The sequence below is a fragment of the Mixophyes fleayi genome, chromosome 5 (genome assembly GCF_038048845.1).
Source record: "Mixophyes fleayi isolate aMixFle1 chromosome 5, aMixFle1.hap1, whole genome shotgun sequence".
Lineage (NCBI taxonomy): Eukaryota > Metazoa > Chordata > Amphibia > Anura > Limnodynastidae > Mixophyes > Mixophyes fleayi.
The window spans coordinates 34,630,255-34,652,988 of record NC_134406.1 but is presented as its reverse complement, the minus strand read 5'-3'; the positions used below and the strand labels follow the sequence as shown (position 1 = coordinate 34,652,988).

The 22,734-nt window shown below is 38.8% G+C and overlaps 1 long non-coding RNA gene across 1 annotated transcript in view; it reads left to right on the top strand.

Annotated features, from left to right (window-relative positions):
* Positions 1–9,662, top strand: part of LOC142157637 (uncharacterized) — a 43,254-nt gene extending 33,592 nt beyond the window's left edge. The window contains exon 4 of the long non-coding RNA XR_012692536.1: positions 9,428–9,662. This is a non-coding gene — a long non-coding RNA (uncharacterized LOC142157637). The remainder of the gene's footprint in view (positions 1–9,427) is intronic.
* Positions 9,663–22,734: the final 13,072 nt, after the last annotated feature.

Genomic DNA, 22,734 nt, shown 5'->3' with positions numbered 1-22,734 from the left:
AATGGGAGCCGTCTGCCGCCCCCCACCCCCCGCGAGGACCCCCCCAAGCACTTACCTGTCAGTGCAGTCCTCCGTCCCGGCGCGCTGTAAGCTCCTTACTGAGGAGATCTCGCGAGAGTTCATGAACTCTCGCGAGATATCCTCAGTAAGCAGACTACAGCGCGCCGGGACGGAGGACTGCACTGACAGTACTCAGCAGCATCGATCGGGCCGGGGGCGCCCCCGCCCCCGACCGATCAATAATGCTGCTGAGGAGTTTGAAGGGCCCCCTGGATGCCCGAGGCCCCTGGGCTATAGCCCAGTTAGACCTCGGGTTAATCCGGCCCTGCTCACTCTACAGGAAGTTTCTATCCTGATGGATAGATAAGTACAGTAGACTGGTGGTGTCATAATGTGCTTGGGGGATGTATAATGTATGTATCAACGCCCCATATTGACCACATGTGGCCATGCCCTTGGTGCCGCCGCCGCTCCACGGCGGCACACAGTTTATTTCCTACCCATCAGCAGAGGTGGGCATGTGTGCTTTAAATGCCAGGGCCGATTTTTAGTCCCAGTCCGGCCCTGCTGAGCAGTACAGTCCCCTAAAATCGGGACTATCCAAATTTTTGGGCATACATGGCAAATACTGGATACTATTGAAAGCAGCACACAAGTACTGTGCAGCTTTATTTTTACTCTGTGATGTAGAGCTGAGCTAGGACACAGACCATTCCAACTCCAAATTGGGCTGCATACTTTACATCTCTCACTCTCCCCCGCAGCACTACATGGTTTTACACCTCTTTGCTGGCATTATTCCTAACCTGTAATCAGGCACTAAGTGGCTACTGGTTCAGCTGCAAGTTGCTCAGAAGCGCAGCGCTCAATATCAGGTCCCCAGGTGGGCTAGAGAAAAAAAAACTAATTACAAACAGAATGGTTCATTATTCATTATGAATTTACATCTTACATTGATAATGGTGCCTACTGCCCAGTGACACGCACCTAATGACTGCCAGATGGTCTTAAATACTGTTTCTGTCTTAATAGTAAATGCATTTGTTATCTCTCTGAATGGAGATTGTTGGCTGCAGTTGTTCAGTATTAATTATATAAGGACACTCTTTGGAAAAGTAGAATGGTCTTCTTAATCAATATAGACAGGAGACTACATATGAATTATATTATTCAATAAAGACAGGGGACTACATATAAATTGTATCAATCAACATAGACAGAAGACTACATATAAACAATTTCATTCAATATAGGCAGAAGACTGCATATACATTGTATCAATCAATATAGACAGGAGACTACATATAAATTATATCATTCAATATAGGCAGAAGACTGCATATACATTGTATCAATCAATATAGATAGGAGACTACATATAAATGATATTACTCAATATAGGCAGAAGACTGCATATACATTGTATCAATCAATATAGATAGGAGACTACATATAAATGATATTACTCAATATAGGCAGAAGACTGCATATACATTGTATCAATCAATATAGATAGGAGACTACATATAAATGATATTACTCAATATAGGCAGAAGACTGCATATACATTGTATCAATCAATATAGATAGGAGACTACATATAAATGATATTACTCAATATAGACAGGAGACTACATGTAAATGATAACATTCAATATAGACAGGAGACTACATTTAGACTGTATCACTGTCACACACCGCTCTCCGGGTATCTCCACTTGAAGATCGGCACACCTGCCCTCATCTTAATTCTCCCCATTGTGCATGCTGTCAGCAGCAGTCTGCACCTGTGCTATGCTTCACCTGTGTTACTTGGCCAATCTGGCCATTGGTCAGTACTTCTTTATAAGGCTCCTCACCTCACCTTTCAGTGCTGGTTCTTCAAGTCTTCACCTGGCCTGAAGCAGCTCCCTTCTCTTCGTTGTGATCTATCCCTGCTACCTACTCTGCACGCACCGCTGACCTCTGCTGACCTGTTCCACTTCCAAGTGGTCATAGCCGTGGCTCACCGTCTGCTGCATACCCTGTATACCGCTGATATCTGCTCACCTATTCCACTCGTTAGTGGTAATCACTGTGATCAACGACCACTACTTACTCTTCATGCACTGCTGACCTCCGCTGGTCACTTCCACTTCCAAGTGGTAATAGCTGAGGTTCATCGTTGGCTACATATCCTGATCTCCGCTGACCTCTGCCTAACTACCTCACCGTGGATTGCCTGTCTGGGGTCATCATCTCCGTCTCTCCAGTGTTGCATTAGAGACTAATGTATCTGCCCGTCATTGGGTTGTACTCCTCATTGTCAAGTTGACTCTCAAAGTCACCTCTCTGTTCTGTCTCACTGGGAACTTCCCTAGGGGGCCGCGACCTGCAGGGTAGAAGCCACTAAGCCCAAATGTCCTTGCGGGGATCCCTGGTGAATATCTTTCGCTCTGTTAGACTCCGCGGTGAGTCTAGCAAATACCAGTTGAGACAGCAGGATCTCACTCATCCTTGGTGTACAATTCTGACAATCACTTAAAAAAGACAGGAGACTACATATAATTGTATGAATCAATATAGACAGGAGACTGCATATAAATTATATTATTCAATATAGGATAGATTCAGAGACCCTTTTTCCTGGATTCAAAAACAGCTTTAACAAGAGCCCAAGGGACACAACCCTAAATAAAGGTGAACCACACCTAGCTGTGAGGATGACCTCGTACAAGCTACTTGTCATAAGGGGTTCAAGCATATTACATTTAGATGTTCTTGTTATTACTGTCCTATAATTGTAAAGCAGAGCACTATTGTGCTGTATAAACCTAACAAAACTGCCCGTGTAAAGACCTAAACTTCAGACAAACACAAAGATTTTCAAATAAAGTTCTAATTTTTCAGTAATGGCAATTTAAGAAATGGAGAGTACAATACAGATGATTCCTGTTTCTCAATGACACTATATATTTGTTATTAATATAATTACTGGTGTAGCTATGTCTCTTTTAGGAAAGCATTTCCTATACAAAGTAAATGTTTTTACAGTATATGGATTTGTTTGTCACATATCACAGTACCCTCACACCTCTGTATGAATCACATCAGCAGAACTTATCGCAGAGGATAAAGTACAAAGTGCTAGAAGTCTGGGTATTGGGTCCATCCTCTGCATTAGGCCTACAGCTGATGGGCCTGTGCCCAGTACAGAAGAGGAACAGAAGTATATTTGGTGATACACTGCCTGAGATATATTAAAATGTAATTAAAACATATATGTTATTCGTTTCTCTGTTACTTTGAGAAAATTGTTGAAATTTAGCTAAATAAATCAATTTGATAGTAAAGTAGTGTGCAAGAAATAGTGTATTAAAACAACTGTGTGCGATACTTATATTTATTTTGTCTTATATATTAGAAATGTATTATCTACCTTTATATAATTTTTTTGTGAAACCATCACACTAATTTAAGTACCGTGACAATTTATTAAAAGCCATAACACCGGAGATAGCGTAGATTTTTCCTGCATTCACAAACTTAACGCTTAGCACCACTATCCCCATAGATCTCCCTGCATAAAAATGAGTGTGTTTACCAACTAAAGATGATTTTACATTTATTTTAAGGCTGCAGAAGAGTAACAAAGCGGATACATTACATCCTGTCGGCTGCACATGTGCATGCAAAGCAGGAAAGGAAGTCTTTTACGTAGCACTAAGCAATACCTCCCAACTGTCCTGGTTTCAGTGGGAGAGTCCCAATTTTATGTCTCTTTCCGTTGTACCTCCTGAGGACATGTTTGTCCCACGTGGGGAATGGGAGGTATGTAATGGCCCCATTGTGACGTGTTCATGCCCCTGTCCCGCTGCCGGGGACAGACATATAGAGAGGTATGATTAAGCTAGTGGCGAAAGATAACACTATGGGGATAGTACTTCACCGAGACGGCTCGTTTTCAGAAGCACTGTCCCGGTAACTAAAAAATGGTAAATACCTCCAAAACTCGGAGCAAAGGGTGTCAAAAAGGACCGTTAAACGTAGGGTGAAAACCCTGATAATTGATAAATAGGCCCATTAGAATTGTATTTTTTATATAGTCTCATTTGGGAGAAATGATTATTTCCTAGTTATTATAACCTCTTACACGTTATTAGCAAGGTTCCAAATCTTAGTGTTAGTTTGCTTTGATGGATATTGCTAATCAACAGTGCACCTCTCTGTATTTATAGTTTTGCTCCTTAAACAGAATAAATAAAATCAGACGCTAGAACCATTCAAATAAAACACTGCCTATGTGAACTGCTGCTGTCAGTATCAGGATTCTGTAACCTGTACAACCAAAATACAGAAATAAAAAAAGGAGCGCAATATACAGATAAATATATTTAATAAAAACCAATATTGACGTTAGACATATCTGACATAAGACCAATGGGCATCAGGCAAAAGAAGACGCAAGTGCTAGTTACAAAGTTGCACAAACAGCCCTAATCTTCTCTTTGGGATAAATGGTTTGTTTAACATGTTATCCCTTTTGTTACATTAAAATGTAACTTTTATTTGTAGTCACAATGAAATATTAATTTGTTACATACATCTAAAGAATATTTCCAGAATATGCACATGTCTCACACAAGACACCGCAAAAACCTTAATTCATTCACTCATCATCTCGACTATTGCAATTTCCTCCTTACTGGTCTTCCCAAAGTCAGACTTGAAGCCCCTACAACCTATTTTGCATGCAGCGGCTAGATTGATTTTCCTTGCAAAACGTTCTTCCTCTGCTGAGTCACTCTGTCAGTCTCTACATTGGTTGCCTGTATTTCAACGAATCCAATATAAAATTCTTCTACTAACATACAAGGCCATCAACAAAATTGCACCGACATACATATCTTCACTTGTCTCAAAATATCTCCCGACTTGAAACCTCCGTTCTGCACAAGATCTGTGTCTCTCTTCCACTCTCATCACATCCTCCCATTCTCGGTTACAGGACTTTTTTCGGGCTGCACCCACTTTGTGGAATTCCCTCCCTCGCACAGTAAGACTTTCCTCTAGTCTCCAAACCTTCAAGCGTTCTCTGAAAACCCACCTCTTCAGGCGAGCTTAGGATATTCCTCAACCACCACCTTAATCTCCCCTATTACCACCCTCTACATGGCTAACACAAGACAATAATCCTCTGACCAACATTGCCACACACACAGCCCACTCAGTACTTTTACCTTTGCATTCTAGCTGGTCCATTGTGCAATATGATGTAGCACGTGCCCTTGTGTTTCAAACTCCCATTGTCCCATAGACTGCAAGCTTGCGAGCAGGGTTCTCTTACCTCTCTGTCTGTATGTATTACCCAGTATTGTTTTATTAATGTTTGTTCCCAATTGTAAAGAGCTACGGAATTTGCTTGCGCTATATAAATAAATGATGATGATGATGATGATTAATTTGGTAAAAACAGTGAAATATTTGTGCAATAAAGTGAACAAAGTGATTTCAAATTTCTGTGTAAGCTTCATGAACTCTTTATTAATTTTAAGTTTCTTATAAAATTACAGTCAGAAATTGAAAGTGTGTTATAAATTGTTTCAATGTTCTTCTAATGTCTGTCATAATGTTTAGCTGTAATATGTCCTCTGCAATTTTTAGTAGACAGCTTTTGCCCTTTCTAAAATGAATTGGAGCATGTAAATTGTATAATCATGGATGTTTCAAATATATATATATTAAGCGTCCCTATATTACTCTTCTACCTTGTGTTCCTCAAAGTGTCCTTATCTGATAAACCGAGATTTGCCTGATTCTAACTTACAGCTCTCAGTAACAGTTCTGGTGCAGGGAGTGAATTGCTAACTACCTAGTAGTACGTTAATTCTATGGGTTTGGACAAACTGTCATAGATCTAAAATACTTGCGGGGTATTAACCGCAATGTCAAATTTCTTATCTTAAATATTAAGCATAATGTTGCAATAAATATTTATTCATCATCATCATCAACATTTATTTATATAGCGCCAGCAAATTCCGTAGCGCTTTACAATTGGGAACAAACATTGATAAGACAATACTGGGTAATACATACAGACAGAGAGGTAAGAGAACCCTGCTCGAAAGTTTACAATCTATGGGACAATGGGAGTTAGAAACACAAGGGCATGTGCTACATCATATTGCACAATGGACCAGCCAGACTGCAAAGGTAAAAGTATTGAGTGTGCTGTGTGTGTGGCAATGTTGGTCAGAGGGTTGTTGTCTTGCGTTAGCTGTGTAGAGGATGGTAATAGGGTAATCTAGGGAAATTAAGATGGTGGTTGAGGAATATCATAACCTTGTCTGAAGAGGTGGGTTTTCAGTTATTACCTGATGTGTATATTCTGGCTGGTTGGTAGCACCTCAACTTGTTCTTGAAGTGAAGAATAATATTTAAAAGAATGAAAATAGTAGGAAATAAAAATAAAAATTTTAATGAGTAACAGTGCTTTATACTCATACAAGTGCAACAATAACCACCTACGATATATAAGACCAATGGGCCAATAAATCAGTGAAACAAAAATCACATATCACAGTAGGTTACAGATAATCAGTTAGAACTCCTACATAAGGCTATTCATATAAAACAATTGGTAATCAATTATTGTGGTATACCATGGGTTAAATACACCATCCACACTGAGTCCAAGTGGAAACTGAATAGTATACCATCAGCTGATAATGAATGGATATGCCATTTAAGCTCTCCAATATGCATAATGTCAATCCCAGAATGTGATTAGGCGTGAGAAGAACCCTCCATAGTAGGGGGAAAAGCCATAGCACTACAATACTGCACATGTATAATGCAGACTGAGTACTTCAGAAGTCTCTCTGTTGTCCAGAAAGCTATTGTATTAGTTATCATCCACAGGTTAATCAGCTGTTAACTCACTTCATTGAATAACAATGGTGTACAACAAACTCCGGGGTTAGATGGGCTATAGGGGCTTGATTCATTAAGGATCTTAACTTGAGAAACTTCTTATTTCAGTCTCCTGGACAAAACCATGTTACAATGCAAGGGGTGCAAATTAGTATTCTGTTTTGCACATAAGTTAAATACTGACTGTTTTTCATGTAGCACACAAATACTTAATAGCTTATTTGTACACTGAAATTTAAAGTTGATATTTGTGTGCTACATTAAAAAACAGTCAGTTTTTCCTTTGTTTATAGTTTGCCTTATTTAGTGGGGCCTTACACACCCCTTATTTTACAACTACTTTTATATATTTAGTTTATTATTCAATTAGACCTACAGTGCGCCAATTAGATCTTTTTGTTTGCTGTGTATTTCAACATTAATTTATGAAGGTACAATACATCAGGGGATTAAGTTCTTTATTGATAACAAATCTATTGAGATATAATTCTTACACACAATATAAATATTGTTCGAATAGCATATAGGAATCATAAAATATTCACGTGTCTAATACAGGAACTACATCACAATTCTAATCAAATTATCAGATATTATTCAATGCAATTGTGTCATTAAACCCTTGGGGAATAAGGGTCTTAAGTTTAAAGATCCAGTAGGCTTCTCTTTTACACAGGAGATTAAGCTGATCTCCCCCTCTTTTGGTAATATTTATTTGTTGTATTGCTTTAATTTTTAATCCCTCCAGATTGCCATTATGGCACAGATACTCGGATAAACTATGATATTTTTATATTTTTAAGGATATTAATTCAGTGCACTGAGAAACATACACAGGTCTAATAGTTCATCTGTTATATTGGATCACGCAATGACAATGAATAAGATATACCACAAAATTTGACTGAAAATCCATCATTTTCTCAATAGGACATTTTTCACTAGATATAAAAGAAGAAAATTCACTTCATCTGTGATCTGCATATTTACATGCGATACATCGATAATAGCCACTAGGTCTAGCTTATTCAGCCAACTGACAAACGAAGACTTAATAACAAACCCTGTCTATACTTCAGTACTCTTGAAGAAACTGGGGGGCATCGTCTCTTTGAGTCTCCCTGCTTTTTTTAATGACTGTGGGCCTGATTCATTAAGGAAAGTACTCATTTTTTTTACTTAAGTTTTATCCTGGACAAAACCACGTTACAATGCAAGGGGTGCATATTAGTTTATTATTTTGCACATAAGGAAAATACTGGCTTTTTTTCCTAGATCAACTTTAAATTTCAGTGTACAAATAAGCTATCAAGTATTTTTGTGCTGCCTGAAAAAACAGCCAGTATTAAACTTATGTGCAAAATAATAAACTTATTTGCACCCCTTGCATAGCAAAATGGTTTTGTCCAGAAAACTTAAGAAAACTTACTCAATTTCTTGCTTAACTTTCCTTAATGAATCAGGCCCAGTATTTTTTGCTTTATTAATAGAAGAGCCTATTAGTTTATCTGATCTCAAATGCATGAGTATTATCTTCCTCTTTTGTACTATTTTGTTTTTCTTTAGGGGTTTGATTCAAAAGACCTATACATTCCATTCATTCCACCCCCCTAAATGCTATATATATGCTCAGGGTAACCCTGTTTAATGAAAGATTGATATAGAATGTTGGAATACTTCCTAAAATCCTCCATTGTAGAACAGTTTTTTCTCATGCAGAGAAACTGACATTTGAGATATTATCCATTCACATATTAGATACGATAGTGTTAATAACTATAAGAGTCAACCACCTTAGAGAATGTTTCAGTAATAATGAGTTACGCTCTTACCAACAGTGTGACATCCAGGTAATTAATCACTGTGATCACTAGTGAACCATAATCTAAAATATTTTAAATGTGACAGAGAACCTTCATCCTTTTTCCAAACAAAAAAAACAAATCATCTGTATAGCTGCATAGAGAATTAAGTTCGCTCCGAACGATGAATCCCAAAAATTTCACTCTTCATACAAACCTATATATAGGTTAGCAAAGCTCGGAGCAAACCAAGCCCCCATGGCAATCCCAAGTGTTTATGAATAATATTGTGAATCAAATAAAACATAATTGTGTATTAAAATAAATTTGATAATTGCATTAACATTCATTACCAGTCATTTCCAATCTATTTTCTATTGATCCCTTCACAACTGTCTAAATTTTCACAAATTTTGGCCATAGTCTGTAGTGATCTGGCTGGCTAAAAATAGTGACAGAGCAGTGGCAGAAATACATGACACAGACATCACTTTTACCAAATATCTCCACTGAAGTGCAGCTGGGGGTGCAAAGTGAGTCCTATAAACACATGAAGCCTTCTTCACAACTATTGAACCTCTTCTCTCTCCTTGAAGTTTTTGATGATCCGATAAATGGTTGATTTAGGTGCAATCTTACTAGCAGCAATATCCTTGCCTGTGAAGCCCTTTTTGTGCAAAGCAATGATGACTGCATGTGTTTCCTTGCAGATATCCATGGTTAACTGAGGAAGATCAATTATTTCAAGCACCACCCTCCTTTTAAAGCTTCCAGTCTGTTATTCTAACTCAATCAGCATGCCAGAGTGATCTCCAGCCTTGCCCTCGTCAACACTCTCAGCTGAGTTAACAAGAGAATCACTGACCTGATGTCAGCTAGTCCTATTGTGGCAGGGCTGAAATGCAGTGGAAATGTTGTTTTTGGGATAAAGTTTATTGTCATGGAAAAGAGGGAATTAATTGCAATTCATCTGATTACTCTTCATGACATTCTGGAGTATATGCAAATTGCAATAAAAAAATTGAGGCAGTAGACAGAAAAATAATATTTGTGTCATTCTCAAAACTTTTGGCCATGACTGTAGGATCAAACAGGGTTACCAAAGTGTAGTGATCCAATTTCAAGATGCTGCAATTCCTTGGGTTCTGGCAAGGTGAATAAAGATCTTGATCTACAAGGCTGACATACTTAGCAGAATCACTAAGCTTCATCTCCTTCAGCTTTTCCATCTGCTTTTCGAGTAGTTTGATTAGGGTTATGACTTGACTCAGGCTGAGCTCACTTAACTTCATACAATCTCAAATGGTTTCAGTAGCTTGCATAAAATAGTAAGGATTCTCCAATGCACTGGTGTAAGGTGTAAGGTGGTTTGATATGTAGGTCTTGAAGGCTTGTTGCTGTTCCTCTAGTTGCTGTAGTATATAAAGTGTGGAATACCACCTTGTTACTATCTCTGGCTTCAGCTGGTGGCATGGCAGATGACAATTTTTTTTTTGCTGCTGCTGCAGTGTTCTACATGTGGTCAAAATGTCGAAAATGCTACTTGAACAAGTTGGAGCTACTTATAGCTGCCTGCCACCATGCCAAGGGAACGCCCAATGAGATAGGGAAAGGAGGGAATGTTATCTTAAAGTTCTTATGACACTGCTTCACAATATACTTCTAATGTAGAAAACTTGCTCGTATTTGTTAACAAACAAATTTTATATTTTGTTAGGTGGTTGGTTGTGCTGTTACTTTTTTAGGGTGTGCAGCTGCGTTGACACTCACGCGCAATCACCCTGTTTTTTAATATAGATGTCACTGAATGACCCTTTACAACTTGACAAGTATTGAAAAATAGAAAAAAGTTTAGACTATAGAAGAGTGTTTTGACGGGTTCTACTGCTGACCCTGTACAAATTTTTGTCTAAATATATTTCTGCATAACTCCATAAATCAAAAGGGGAGGTGTTATAAATAGGGTTAGGTTTTTTTGGTCTTGCGTCTGTACATTTAGAAGCACTTTCTTATAAGACTGGGCCTTTGTCCTCCCCTCTTCCGTAGGTTTATGGGTTAACATTATTTTTAAGTTGAAATGGTTTTTTTATATCGGGAAACTTAATAAAACATTTTTAAAATGGGGTTAGCTTGCTTTTAATGTCTTTCAACATCATGTCACTTTAAAACATTGATTGGAGCTGATGCAAAGTGGGTGCTATGCCAGGTTGTGTAGAGTATCTTGCATGGAATCACTCTGAGCATGCCCAGAGAGTGGCTGCCCACAAATGTGTCCATGTAGATTTGTGTGACTCTGCCCATATGCCAGCGTGCTCCTGGAGAGGCGGGCTGGGTTCATTTTACCGTAAGCCAAAACAGTAAGGGTGTGTTTGAGCAACTGATAACAAATTCAGATAAGGAAAAAGCAGCTTATGCACCTGAGAAAGCCCGATTGAGGGAGGTCAGGGGCAGTTTCTGACCCTGTATGATGATGACGATGGTCTCTGGCACTATGGAATTGGTTGTGGTTGGCTATTTGCTATTGAACAGCTGATGCTGATTAATATTTTCTTCATCCAGTGACCATATATTATGCTTTTGTGCTCTTGTTTACGCAAACCTTTTTTTTTTTCGCTCACGAGACTTGTTTCTTCTGTGCTGGAGGGTTGTAGCAGTTTTACTGGTGCCTAATAGCAAGAGCTATATGCATTTGCTGGCAGATAATACAAATGGGTAAAAACATGAGCATAATAGGAACGTAAGTGTCTGTGAACGGGCTCAGCAGATTGGTGTAAATAAATTACACCCAATTTGCAATCAGTTCTGTATCAGGCCCCGAGACTCTTCTTTTGGAACAAATACATTATTCAGAAAAGGAGAAAAGGAAATTTTCACCCTCACACTGAAGACTGGAGACTTTCCCATGGACAGTCCTCTGTTACCTCTATTTAGTAGTTCCTGTCCAGAACTCCTGTAGACAATAGGATGGGTCTGACTATCCTGAACTTGGACCAGGTTACATTTGAGTTATTTCATGTTTATATACTTGAATAAATAGAGAAAACTTTCACTTTAAAGTTAATCTTCTGTACTAATCCTTATAGTTAAACAAGAAAATAAATTACCTGTTTCTGCCAAGCTTTTCATAGCAGCTTAAGGGTTTTGGAAATAAAAAAATATCCCTGACAAATTTTCTCTGAAAAGCCTGTGAATTAAATAAGACATTTTGGAAGAAAGTCAAAAACATGTGGAGCATAATTTGCTACAATAATTATACTCCACCATGGCTCTGCCTCTTACATTGGGATATTCCGGCTAGTCTAACAGATGATTGACAAAGAAAATTGTTTAGAGATCTTGGGAAAATTAGTTGTATTTTTCTCTAAATCAGTTTAGTAATTGTGATAATTCATAATAGTAGCTGGGCATTCTGTCTAATATAATAATTGTAAAGGACTAAAGGCAGTGGCTATTTAATAACAATATGTGGTGATGAAACAAAGATGATTTGTTACAGAACATCGGGGCTTTGCCAAAACCGGAAGCTTAGGAAATTTTGGCCAATTTATGTAATATTATATTTTTATGATTGCCTTAGATGCAGTAAAATAAGTTAATGTCAAATCCACTTACTGTTGTACACGGTGGTAGTCATGATTGTGATTGACACAATTCCGACAATCACAATAGCGACAAAGGAATGCCAATTACAATCATCTTGATAGGCAGCAAATCTAGACATACCCTAAAAACACACACACGACATCCCCGACAAGCCTGCTATACTTTCCAAATGCAGAAAATCCCGGCAGTTGCAAATGGCATCAATTAAAATGGCGATTCTATCGTTTTAAATTAATGATTAACGACCATTTTTAATCTGATGTTTATAATTTATATAGTTTGTGAATCTACACTTGAAAAGATTTGTTCGTTATCTTGACCTTGTTGTTGATTTCGGTCTGCAAATCTTTGCCAAATCTTTTTGGTGAAAGTCTTCTTTGCACCAGTGTGGTCTCTGCAAGGGCCCTGACATTAAGTGAAGCAATTTGCCACTAAACATAATGGGCCTGATTCATTAAGGAACGTTAAGTCCCATTGCATGGCGTATTTTGCTTTAAATTGCTCTGCACATGCTTAGAAACGGACTGTACACCAGTGGACACAAGTGCATGCAATTCATCCTCCGAGCACAGAGGACACTTCGGACAGCCTATAATTTTAAGGGTGGAGTGGGAGAGGGAAGGAACGTATGAACGTAGGCAATGTACAGTAAGGGCTGCCAAGGTTGAGCGCACACATAGTCGTCCGATTCAATTTCTGGGCATCTCTCAGAGACGGAATTTTTAGCTGTATCACTTGCACCAGTTACAGGGCAGGTGTAAGTGCCGACTGATAGTGATGATGGGTGCATATGTATGCCAGTGTTTGCAGTTAATAGCAAATGAAAAAATGCATTATTATTATTAACAAGTGTTAATGTATTTAATTTTTTTCTCCTTGCATTATATTGGAACTTTATATTTCAGTGTGTTGTATCAGGCTGCATACGGCAAGCGCCATATAGCCAGATAGTACTTACACCCATATTCAAATGGATTGTAAGCTAACGAGCAGGGTCTTCTTACCTCTATGTATGTATGTATTACCCAGTATTGTTTTATTACTGTTTGCTGCCAATTGTAAAGCGCTACTGAATCTGCTGGCGCTATATAAATAAATGTTGATGATAATGAAATGGAAACGTTGCTTCAGATCTACTTGTACTTGCATACGGTCGTACATCTGTGCAATTTCTATCCATTTAAAAAAAAACGCAAATACGTTTCACTTTGATTTCCTTGATGAATCAGGCCCCATGTTTGTGCTGCATAACAGAAACATTGGGCTATGTGCAGACCAAGCAGACAAGTTGACTGTATGGGTGAAGGAGAGGGAAAGGTTTAGAAAGCACAGAAATGTTTATATAGTGAAAACTCCCCCTCCCCCGTCTTGTTTTGTAAACCTATGTGCCTCAACAGAAATCTTGGTGCACCTGTACAAATCATCATCATCATTTATTTATGTGGCGTCATAGACTCTGCAGCGCCTGACACAATCACACATATATGACAGACACTTTACACTTGATACAGATCTCCAGAGAGTAGAGACTGCGGACCGGTGAGTGGAGGAGAGCACATGGTTGAGTAATACCCCATTCATACTGCACCAAAAACCCGGGTTTTTGCAGAGGCACGCTGAAAAACCCGGGTCTTGGTGCAGTATGAATAGTCCAACCACAAAATCCCGGGTCTAAAATCCCAGGACTTAGACCCAGGATTTTGCGAGGGGTAATTCCCGTGTTGGACCCCGCTCGCCTGCAGTATGAATGGTGCAACCCGTGTAATTCCCGGGTCTCACCATTCATACTGTAAAAAAAAAAAAATTGTGAGGTAAAAAAAAAAGATTTTAATTAATAAAAAATACATAAGAAATGTTTACTTAACTTATTTTCAGACAGCGGTGTCTCCGGTGCGTTGCCGGCTGTCAGGGGGACCTCTGGGTACTAAAATTACGTTATTTCTAATGGACTAGAAATGACGTCATTTTAGTACCCAGAGATCCCCCTGACAGCCGGCAACGCACCGGAGACACCGCTGGCTGAAAATAAGTTAAGTACACATTTGTTTTGTATTTTTTAGTAATTAAAATCTTTTTTTTCACTTTTTTTTTTCTAAAACCCGGGTCGGGCAGGTGCAGTATGAACCCGCCCGACCCGGGATTCTTCTTATCTATACTGCCCTGTGCCCCGGCAATATCCCGGGTTAACAACCCGGGATATTGCCGGGGCGGCAGTATGAAAGTGGTATAACTAATGTGTTTGCATGTGTTTTTGTGCTTTATATACGTTTTGTGGTATTATATATTATTGGTGTGTTGGTGCAGCAGGAACACCTAAACCAGATGTTAATGTATTGGATGATGGGGGCTTCTGGTGTGGATAGACTGTGACTATAATAGTTATATTGATAGGTTGCTGTAGTTTATAACACATTAGTATTTTTGTACCATGTTAACAAATTATCTCCTTTTCCTTCACAGGGCTAACTCTAAGGGCCTGAGTCATTAAGGAAAGTCAGGCAAACAAAGGAGTAAATGTTCTCAAGGACAAACCATGTCACAATGCAAGGGGTGCAAATTAGTTTATTATTTTTCACATAAGTTAAATACTGGTTGTTTTTTTCATGTAGCACACAAACAGTTGATAGCTTTATTTTTACACTGAAATTTATAGTTGATCTAGGACATGCCCTTTCCAATGCAACATGGTTTTGTCCAGGTGTAAAATTACTCCTTTTTAATGCTTTGCTCTCCTTAAAGACTCAGGCCCTGAGGGTGTTCTTGAGTTTACATAAACCGTTTTTTGACTTTGACTTAACTGCCATCTCTATCCATGAAATTCCACGAGGGTATTAGTAATATTCATCTTCCTCTCAAAACAGTAAAAAACATAGTTACATGTTCCCTTTAAGTACAGTGTTCCAGGGAGATTACACAGAAATGCATTAAACCTTTGAAGCTGATCTGTCAGAATGTAGGACTGCAAAAAAGAGCACAAGAGCTTACAAAATCTGTCAGTCAGAAGACATATTAGTACCGTTAAATTGATTCTTCACAAAATAAATCAGTAGAGACTGTACAAAGCCTGAGTCACTTGCCTTTCTGAAGACTTATTGGTGTAATAACACTTAGCTTAGCCCTTAAAAACATCTTACATTGCAGCTGGCAATTACAGGGATAACATATATCGGCAATACATGTGCAGCTAAACTTTTTTTTTTTTTTTGTAACTAATATTTTATTGTTTTTCAGTATGATAACAGCAAAGGAAAAAATAAACAACAAAGCAGCAAAGATGGATGCGGTACAAAAAAGAAGGACAGAGAGACCATACGGGAGGGAAAGATAATACATTCCAAAATAAAGTAAAAACATTTGGCAAACATAATTTTTAAAGTAACAAAGTGCAGAGGGAGAATATGCTCTCTAAAAGGGATACTGTAATTCAAACCAATGAACCCAAATCTGATGAAACTTAACCAAGTTCTGGTGGAGAAACGGTGAGGGTTTCTCCATTTGGAATTTATTTCTTGATTCTGGAATTGAAGGCAAACAGCAATGTTTCCATTTTGCGCCACTCTGGCAGCTAAACAAACGCAAATTAGAAACCTGTTTCCGGCTGTGTTTTAAGGATCAGACATGATCTGGTATTTAATAAAAAGTACCAGGGATCAAACGGTAAATGTGTAGATAGCACCTGTGAGAGGAATGTGTGATCCTATGTCCAGAAGCTCTAAATAAGAGGACAATCCCACCAAATGTTTATCTCCCTATTTGTCCGCTTTCCCTCTTAGTATGGCCCACAGTACAGCAGTTTATAGGAGGTTTCTTCCATGGTTGTACAAATAATAGAGTTTTTTCTCACCATTTCCCAAATCTTTCACATTTTTTGATGCATGAAGAGTCAATGTAGTCTTGTTCTGATTGAATGACATCCGGATCTTTTTCCAGCGTTTTGAGAGATAAAATTTGGCATGTAGGAAATGTTCCTTCTCAGGGCTGTCATATGGGTCACCAAAACTCTGCATCATACTAAGTAAGGTTCCGCGCTTTATATGAGTTAACCCGTTATATACCCAGACTTGAAATTAGTTAATGGCCAGACCTGGTGGAATCAGTAGATTGGTAATTCAAATAGATCATAAGAGATGAGGAACTGGATAAATGAGGTTTATGTAATAACGTGTTCCATAGGGTGAGTGAGAGGATTGGTGCATCTATACAATATACTCAATATCAAACTTTTCCAAAGCCGTGGGGTTTACTATCTAGTGGTTTGGAGGGTACAAACTCAAACCACTGGTGATCTGTGGTGATGTGCGTCAGTTTCAAAACCACCGGTGGGTTTGTACAAAGTGCCTGTTTTTTAAAAATGCCTTGTTCTCATTGGTTGTTTTCCATTGCCCTGGAACCTGTGGAGTTTTGACCCTATAACATTATTTTTGCCAGCAGATACTATTACTGTAACTCCCCCCCCATGCTATCATAGTATCACGCATCATTAAAGACACTGTGCCCCTGTGTCGGATCAAACTGTGTTCCCACAGGCTTTCATAACCCAACCCATACCCCCATATGCCATCACTATATGCCCACTTGCCATACCTTTGCCTCTACATGTCATCATGCACTGCCAAACAGGTCCCACAATTCCAGGATGTGTCCAGGCAGCAACAGAATTTAAGACAAAAGCAGGTAGTGAAAGCTTCAAGAACAGGTAAGAGAGAGACTTTACTCCAACATTCACAATAGTGGTGTTGCTGTTTCGACTACAGGGAAGTATGTCCGTCTTCATGCTTGTCAGCTTTAATGGGCAGTCCAATGCACATAACAGTGATGCAAAGGGTTGCCACTATGTTTGAAGGGAGAGTGACTGGAGTATGGCCTGACATTGTCTGAAGCATCTTCAAATTCCCAATCTGCCCCCTAGTATATAGTGCGTGAGATATTTATTCATATTGGTTTTGCCTGACCATTAATAGACTCCTCCTTTAGCTCTATATTCAGCATTTTACTGTTTATTGTGTATATGTATTTTTAATAAATGTGATTTTTTTTTTATATATAAGCCATTTCTTTGCAAATGAATTCTGCCAAATTAGTCTGTGTGATTCTAGACATTGGTTAAAGATCTCTATTTTATTAACATAACAATAGACATATATGTTATGCTTATTTTTTATCATACTACACAGACACTGTTCTTCTTTCTTTTTGGTATTATTAGTAGGGACCTTTGGGCAATGTCCCTGAACTGGCTGCTTTCACTGTGCTGCTATTTTTAATGGCATGCACTTTTTGAATGCCCAGGTACCCTAGTGTCTAGTGTTTTTATCCCCCCAAAACACTTTAATTTTGCACTAGTCAAGATAGTGGAGACTTGGGGCTAGATTTACTAAACTGCGGGTTTGAAAAAGTGGAGATGTTGCCTATCGCAACCAATCAGATTCTAGCTATCATTTATTTAGTGCACTCTACAAAATGACAGCTAGAATCTGATTGGTTGCTATAGGCAACATCTCCACTTTTTCAAACTCGCAGTTTAGTAAATATACCCCTTGGGGGTAAATGTATCAAGCTGAGAGTTTTCCGGTGGGTTTGAAAAGCCAATGAGATTGTAGTTATCATTTATTTATTACATTCTACAAAATGATAGCTAGAATCTGATTGGTTGCTATAGGCAACATCCCCACTTTTCAAACCCGCCGGAAAACTCTCATATTGATACATTTACCCCTTGGTCACATCCTGTACTTCAATGTGTAGCATTTTGCACCTTTCAATTGCACATTGGCGCCGAAGTGCATTTCTAGACTCACTTTGCCCAGTATAAAAAAAACGGATGATTAATTTAAGTTATAATGAAGGTAAACAGAAAAATGGAAAATGTTTAATTTAATGAAAGTATTTGTTCTAAATTGGCAGTAGTTTAGACTTTGATGGTTACAGTTTTGAACAGGGAGCTTCTTCCGATGGTTCCAAATCTCTGCAACAAACTAGAGGTTTTGTGTGGAGTTGGAATAGTCCTGTATCGCCTGAGGCAGTAGAGTAACTATTCTCTTTGAAGTGCGCTCTTCTAACCATCTAGTGCACATGGTGGAACATGCAAAACCAAAGCAATTTGCAGTGCGCATGCAATGAGCAAGTGGTACAAGTTTATTGAACAACACAGTCGAGCAATCAGCAGTTTAAAAAGACTGTCTGACTGTTAAATAAATAGATTAAATAATAAAATGATTCAGTCTGAAGTAGGAAGACAGTGAGATCATACATCACAAATCACTTTACATTGCTATATGCAACTGATTATCAAATGACTTCAGGACTAATGTAATAACACAATGGTAATTCGATTGCAGATAGCTGAGTCTCACCAACAAAGGGGTGTTTATCATTTCTGTATAATGTCACTGTCCATTTCGTCATACTAAAACGAGGTTAGAATCCTAGAATCCACTGACATCATCTTCTTTTATCAAGGTCAACAACACAGTCATTTTACTTGTGTGCAGCCAATAATGATATTGTGGACCGACGTAATACAATTAGCTTGTAATGTTTGATATGATATCTTTCCATTATCAGCGTGATGGATGCTGTTCTTAATTTGTATACTAAATACATTACAAATTGAATAATGCTGTAAAGTTTTATACATACAACCTTTTCACAATGAGATAATACTCTGCTTCGGCTTTTCACAGTATTTTTTAACCGCAATCGCAGGGGCTGATATAATTATCTGGTATTTTTTAATATCAGATATTAAATTCAATTGAAATTTAGTGTGAAAAGTAGAAACAGAGGATTTATTTGTCTTGTCCCAACATTGTTGAGTAAAAGGATTCGGTCTCTGCTACTATTAACAAATTCATCACTAGAATTGCTTTGTAGCTGAAAAGGACCATCAATTCTGACACAGTCTTTGTAAATATCCGTGTGCTGAAGAGAGGCCAAAGAGCATTGCTGAATACTGGTAGTGGAACTGTCCCTTTGCTGTGTGGATGGCTACTCCAAGTCTCCAACATTCTACATGGATCAGAATATGGAGATCTGATGTAGCAAAAAAGACATATAGCCTAATCAGGTTTACTGTGGAGGCATTTGTTCTCATTTCCTGCTTAATTCACCCCATAAAGTCCTTCAACATACGTGAATTTTCATCCTTAATAGTGTTGTCAGTACAGGACTGACATAGTAGCTTCTTATAGGCATCAGCCAGCTTTTTTTTTTTTTTCACAGATTCCACATTTGCATTTGAATGAGATTTGGATAAACTTTTCAACTTCTGTTCCATAGAAATAGAAAAAAGGGAGCTCTTATCGCTATTACAGGGGAGGAAGAAGGTACATGCACGGATAAAGCTTGTCCAATACACATCTGTGAATTGAAACAGAACCCTCATCAGAAAATAAAAGAACACAGACTGGAGGACCAGCCACAGGCTTGATGTGGGCCAGCACACTGTTCATAGTATAGTGACAAGAGAAGATTATACCCTTAATAGACCTGTTTTTAAAGTCTGGATCAATGGCAAGGTCACAAGCATGTGACCTTGGACAAGATACAGGAGTCAATAAGCATGTGTAGCCAATGCTATCCAACTCTATCACTGGCAAGGGTCTTTAAATAGTGCAGCTCGCCAATCAGCTATTCAGAGAAGGCATAGCTGTACTGAAGCTCAGGAACAATTGAAAGCAAAGATGCAGAGGACAGTTCTTCAGAGGGAGACACACCTACACAGCAGATCAGACTAGACAGAAAGCAAAGATGCAGGGAACAACCAGCTGAATTCTAACGAGCGTAAGCGTAACTTGCGATTGGAAAATTGCATGCAAGTTAATGCGTATGTACGCCGTATTCAGAGTTGAAGATGCGTCTAAGTCTGAATGAGTAGCAGATGCATCCACTTGACAACAGATACACCGCTCAGACACATATGTCCAACTTGCTAACATGTACAAAAACCTTTTATTTTACATGTTACAAATGCAATTGCTATTAAGCATCATCAAGATGCTCATCATCATCATCGACATGCGTACAAAAAAATGTTTTTATCTTTGGTACAACACGCTCAGCAAATCCTAATCTCTGACTGAACGCCTACTAAAGCCTCAATAGGCATCTATGAACATTTGCATTACCTTTAATTACAAGCGGTTCACTAGTTTGTTTGTTTGTCATCATCATCTGCTACTTACACCTGCAAATTAAACCGTTTTTTCATTTTTCAGTCGTATGACTATGTCCCAGGTCCGAATCTGTGCGCAATTGGTTGAACACACCCTTACTGTAAATTTAAAGGTCTGAATAGTTGCGTACGTTCACTTTTGGAGCAAGAGCAGTGTGGAAAAACGCAAATATACGCTACATAGATAGGTGTACGTCTCACTCTAAATGTAACCCAAAATGTCTGACTTCGCTTTGTAAGGTGACTCACTTTAAAATCATTGCATTTAGTGTGTTGGGTAAAATAGCACTGCAGGGATACTACACTTTATATCATCAACAGTCTCTCACCTAAGTTTCCCTATGTTATCGCAAATATACATTTCTACTGTGTTATTATCTACCTATGAATTATGCTCTCTGATCATGAGGGAAGATGGAGAAATAAACTAGAAATACTTAACTTTACCACTGAACTCTCCCTGGGGGACGGCTTCTCCTCAGCACATCTGTCTCAGAGGGACACCCCAACGGCCTTATTCCGAGTCTTCACAGTCTTTACACCGGCTCTGCTTGGGGTGTCCCTGCCTGAGACGGATGTGATGAGGAGAAGCCACCCCCGGGAGGAGTTCAGTGGTAAAGCCTGGGATGTGATCAGCAACATCGGAAAACTGAAAGATTTTCTCCTGGAGCAACAGAAGGATTACATTAATGCCTGCAGTCATGTGTCAAAATATTCTCGTATGACTGATACAGAACGGGATCAGATAGAGCAGGATGCACAGACCTTCAAGAGAACATGCGCTGATGCTATTCAACAACTTAGAACAGAAGCATGTAAGGAGAACATTTCTTCTCAAGTTAAAGAACACAGACTTGCAGTCTTGGATTTCATTGAAGAATATTTAAAAAGAGTGTGTAAACTCTACTCCGAGCAGCATGCCATGAGAGTTAACCGTGTCGTTGACAAGAAAAGATTTTTGCCTGTCCAGAGCCTGTTGATGGAGTGAATTGAACAAGGGAGAGTCCCAGCTACATAAATCAACCTTACAGATAAGCGTTCTATTATTTATTTCTGGTACGCACAATCTAAGGTGGCTGGGCATATATTGGCTCTACTTGTTTGACGTTATTGTACTATTGGTTTTTTCTTCTCTTCTTATGAGTATACAAGACTGGAGTGGATCCATATGAAATAGTGAAGTACCCAGACTTCGTGTACCGATGAGCATGTCTTCAAGTATATATTCAGTACGCATATGCACACACTTTGGCTTTTGGGACTACATCTCCTAAAATACTACATCATAGGCACCTTTTCCCTTCTGTTTTGCCTTGTATATGTATATATATATATATATATATATATATATATATATATATATATATATATATATATATATACACACAAGTTAACCCGTGCATGATACTCATGCATTCTAGTCAAATCAAGCTACTGAAGGTGTTAAAAAGGTTCTTGTCATGCATTTGGGCCTAGCCCAGGCCTCCTCAGGGGAAGAGCGTTACTTCCCGACGCAAGCACCCTTTTTTAACGTGGTTTTGTCCACATGTCACCACCTCATCATTTTTCTCCATCACCTCATCCTTCATCTTCATCGCCACATCCTTCATCAAGCTACTTAAGGTGTTAAAAACTCCCCACTGTCGACCCCGGCAACCAGCAAACACTCCCTACTGTCACTTCTCCTTCAAGAAATATATAGGTCAGTGTATAACTCTGCCCAGCAGGTGGCGCTGCAGCTTTTTTTTTTTTCACACACGCCACTAGGCATTTATATAGTAGATATATATATATATATATATATATATATATATATAAAAAGTTAAAATTGTATTGCACTTCTTTATAAAAAGCAGAACATAGTGTCTATAAAGCTGGTGTTAAAATGTCTTATTCAAATATATAAAAATTGCTAATGCACCTGGTACCCCAAGTGGCACCTGTACTTCAAAGAATCTTGTGGACACCGTAGCTCAATCTAGGCTACTTCACAGTAGCCATGGGCTACTAGGTCATGGGCCGTAGCGGACCTACATTTTTGGTGCCCTGAAGCTTGAACTGTTTTGGGGGCCACTTGACAACCAGCAACAATAGGGCTACATCCAACAAAGTCCAAAGGGCCTTGCTGCCCTTGCAAGGACCTAGAAGCCCAAATGGCGGAGAATGGGGTGGTGGGGTGGAGTCCTTGAAAATGGGCCATACAGCGAGCCCCTTACACCAGCAAGGAGGTCTGTGCAACCG